We start from the raw sequence: 3,665 nt of genomic DNA, 5'->3' as shown, positions 1-3,665 counted from the left end.
AAAAAAAAAAAACGATCTTTATGTAAAATTCTTACATTATCCCATCGAAATTTATGACCACACCTAATACGATGCTCCTGAACAACAGAGAGTTGTGATGTAAGATCCCTAGGTAAACCTTTATGCTCAGACACGTGTGGAAAGCTTTCTGCCCGTTTGACCAATATAAGAAGAGTCACAATCATTGCATTCATACATGTACACAATATTATTGTGGAGATCTCGAGGAAGTCTGTCCTTGTGGACACGAACTAATCCAGAAAGCTTGTTCATAACAGTAAAGCATTGAACATTATTAAATCTTTTAAAGATTTTTCCAAGTCTGTCAGATATCCTTCCCACATATGGAAAGATGCAAAAACACCGAGCGGGCACTGAGGAAAATGAAATCTCACTAGATACGGTGGTATTTATTTTGTCGGTTAGTCCAAAAACATGTTTTTTTTTAATTTTGAAAATAAAATCAATGGGATACCTATTTTGTACTAAAGTGCGGATGGCAAACGCAAAATTCCTATCATGGAATACGCTAGGTGGCTTAAAAAAATGATTCTATGAACTAACCCTATGATCGTACCAATTTTATGCTGTAGTGGATAAAAAGAATTAAAATTGAGTAGGCGGCCAGAGTAGGTAGGCTTGTGGTACCAATCAAACCTAAGTCTGCTATGAATGATCTCCATAGAAGTATCCAAAAAATTAATTTTACCATCCTCTCCTAAATCCATCGTAAACTGAAGGCGAGGATGGAAAGAATTAAAAACAATTAAAATTTTCTCTCAGGCGCAGCCAGTACAATGTCGTCCACATAACGAAAATAAAAAGGTAAAGGGATCTGTATCCTTTGAAGTGCTCTTTCTTCAAGGTTTTGGAGAACTATATCAGCTATGACAGGGGAGAGAGGAGAAACCCATGGGACTACCAAAGGTCTGTCTAAAAAATCCTGCCATTAAAGCCGAAATAAGTATTGTACAACTTAGTTCGGTCCGTTTTCAAAAGATGACTCTAGGTGCTATAAATGGTTGACGGCGACAGCTGATTTTTGCTGTATCGTGAAGTGTCAACATCTGTCAACCAAATATTGTTTACAAGCCTTTGAGTTTTGCACAAGTTTAATTTTTACTACGTTGAAAATGTCGAGTTTCGTTCCAAATAAGCACCATTTGCGGGAAGTTTTGATTTTCTGTTTCAATTGGAAGAAAAGTGCAGCTGAAACGCATCGAATGCTTGTGGAAGTTTATGGTGAATCTGCACCGTCGGATAAATCTTGCAGAGAATGGTTTCGACGATTTCAAAGTGGTGATTTTAGTGTTGAAGACAAAGAGCGTTCGGATCAACCGAAAAAGTTTGAAGATGAAGAATTAGAAACATTACTCGATCAAGATTCGTGTCAAACGCAAAAAGAGCTCGCAAGAACATTGGAAGTTACTCAACAAGCTATTTCGAAACGACTCAAAGCCGCGGGATACATCCAAAAGCAAGGAAATTGGGTCCCATACGAATTGAAACCGAGAGATATCGAACGACGATTTTGCATGTCCGAAATGTTGCTTGAACGGTACAAAAAGAAGTCTTTTCTGCATCGAATCATTACCGGGGACGAAAAATGGATTCACTACGACAACCCGAAACGCAAAAAATCGTATGTAAAGCCCGGCCAACCGGGAACATCAACGCCGAAGCCGAATATCCATGATGCCAAGGTAATGCTCTGTATTTGGTGGGATCAGAAGGGTGTGATCCACTATGAGCTGCTAAAACCTGGTCAAACCATCACGGGAGACTTCTACAGGCGACAATTGATCCGTATAAAGAGAGCTATAGCCGAAAAACGTCCAGAATATGCGACCAGACACGAGTCCATAATCTTTCACCATGACAACGCTCGGCCTCATGTTGCTGTTCCGGTTAAAAACTATTTGGAAAATAGCGGATGGGAAGTTCTGGCTCACCCGCCTTATAGTCCAGACCTTGCCCCTTCCGACTACCATTTGTTTCGATCAATGCAGGACGCTTTGACTGGAATACACTTCACTTCAGAACAGGGTATCAAAAATTGGCTCGATTCATTCTTGGCTTCAAAAGATGAACGCTTCTTCCGTGACGGAATCCATAAATTGCCAGAAAGATGGGAAAAAGTAGTGGCTAGCGATGGACAATACTTTCAATAATGTATTAATTCATTTTATCATTCAAAATAATATCATTCAAAATAATATCATTCAAATAAATGCGCTTTTCAAGCAAAAAAACGGACCGAATTAAGTTGTACACCCAATAGAATTGAGAACAAATCTCAGTGCCAAGATAAACTCCGCCTTCGGAATTTTACTGGATATTTCCAAAAAACACCATCTTCTTGAAATACCATCCATCACTAATTCTAGAGGAGTATTGGTGAACAATGAGACCACATCCAATGAAAACAGTTTAGTGTTCCTCCAAATATAAATTCGCAAGAGATCTGTCCAGATCGAAGCTATTTTTTATTTTCCTATTAGCCGTCGGGATATTAGAAGTAATTAACTTCTGTAAAAACAAAGCCAAATTATACAAAGGACTATTGATAGATGAAACAATAATCCTTAAAGGGTTGTCAGCTTTGTGTATCTTAGAAGAATCATAAGGCCTCTCCCGAGGGAGAGTGCCGTCACTTGATTGCAAAAACCTAAAAATAGGTTTGTCAATATAAAACTTATTCTTCCATCTCTTTAAAATGTTGTGTAGCTCAGTCATTATTTTCTTAGTGGGATCATTTCCAACAACTTGATAAGTATTAGTATCCTCCAATTGGGCCAACATCTTTCTAACATAAACGTTCCTGTCTAGAGCAACCGTGACATTTCCTTTGTCAGCCTTAGTAAGTAACAAATCAGGGAACGACTTGGCAGTCTTCAAAGGATACAGATCCCTTTACCTTTTTATTTTCGTTATGTGGACGACATTGTACTGGCTGCGCCTGAGAGCTTTGTTGAGAATATTTTAATTGTTTTTCATTCTTTCCATCCTCACCTTCAGTTTACGATGGATTTAGGCGAGGGAAGAAAAATTAATTTTTTGGATACCTCTATGGAGATCATTCATAGCAGACTTAGGTTTGATTGGTACCACAAACCTACCTACTCTGGCCGCCTACTCAATTTTAATTCTTTTTATCCACTACAGCACAAAATTGGTACGATCATAGGGTTAGTTCATAGAATCATTTTTTTAAGCCACCTAGCGTATTCCATGATAGGAATTTTGCGTTTGCCATCCGCACTTTAGTACAAAATAGGTATCCCATTGATTTTATTTTCAAAATAAAAAAAAAACATGTTTTTGGACTAACCGACAAAATGAATACCACCGTATCTAGTGAGATTTCATTTTCCTCAGTGCCCGCTCGGTGTTTTTGCATCTTTCCATATGTGGGAAGGATATCTGACAGACTTGGAAAAATCTTTAAAAGATTTAATAATGTTCAATGCTTTACTGTTATGAACAAGCTTTCTGGATTAGTTCGTGTCCACAAGGACAGACTTCCTCGAGATCTCCACAATAATATTGTGTACATGTATGAATGCAATGATTGTGACTCTTCTTATATTGGTCAAACGGGCAGAAAGCTTTCCACACGTGTCTGAGCATAAAGGTTTACCTAGGGATCTTACATCACAACTCTC

The sequence above is a fragment of the Odontomachus brunneus genome, unplaced genomic scaffold (genome assembly GCF_010583005.1).
Source record: "Odontomachus brunneus isolate Ranch 3 - 2012 unplaced genomic scaffold, Obru_v1 Obru_scaffold_202, whole genome shotgun sequence".
Lineage (NCBI taxonomy): Eukaryota > Metazoa > Arthropoda > Insecta > Hymenoptera > Formicidae > Odontomachus > Odontomachus brunneus.
The sequence above is the reverse complement of the archived record's forward strand: the minus strand, read 5'-3'. Positions refer to the sequence as shown.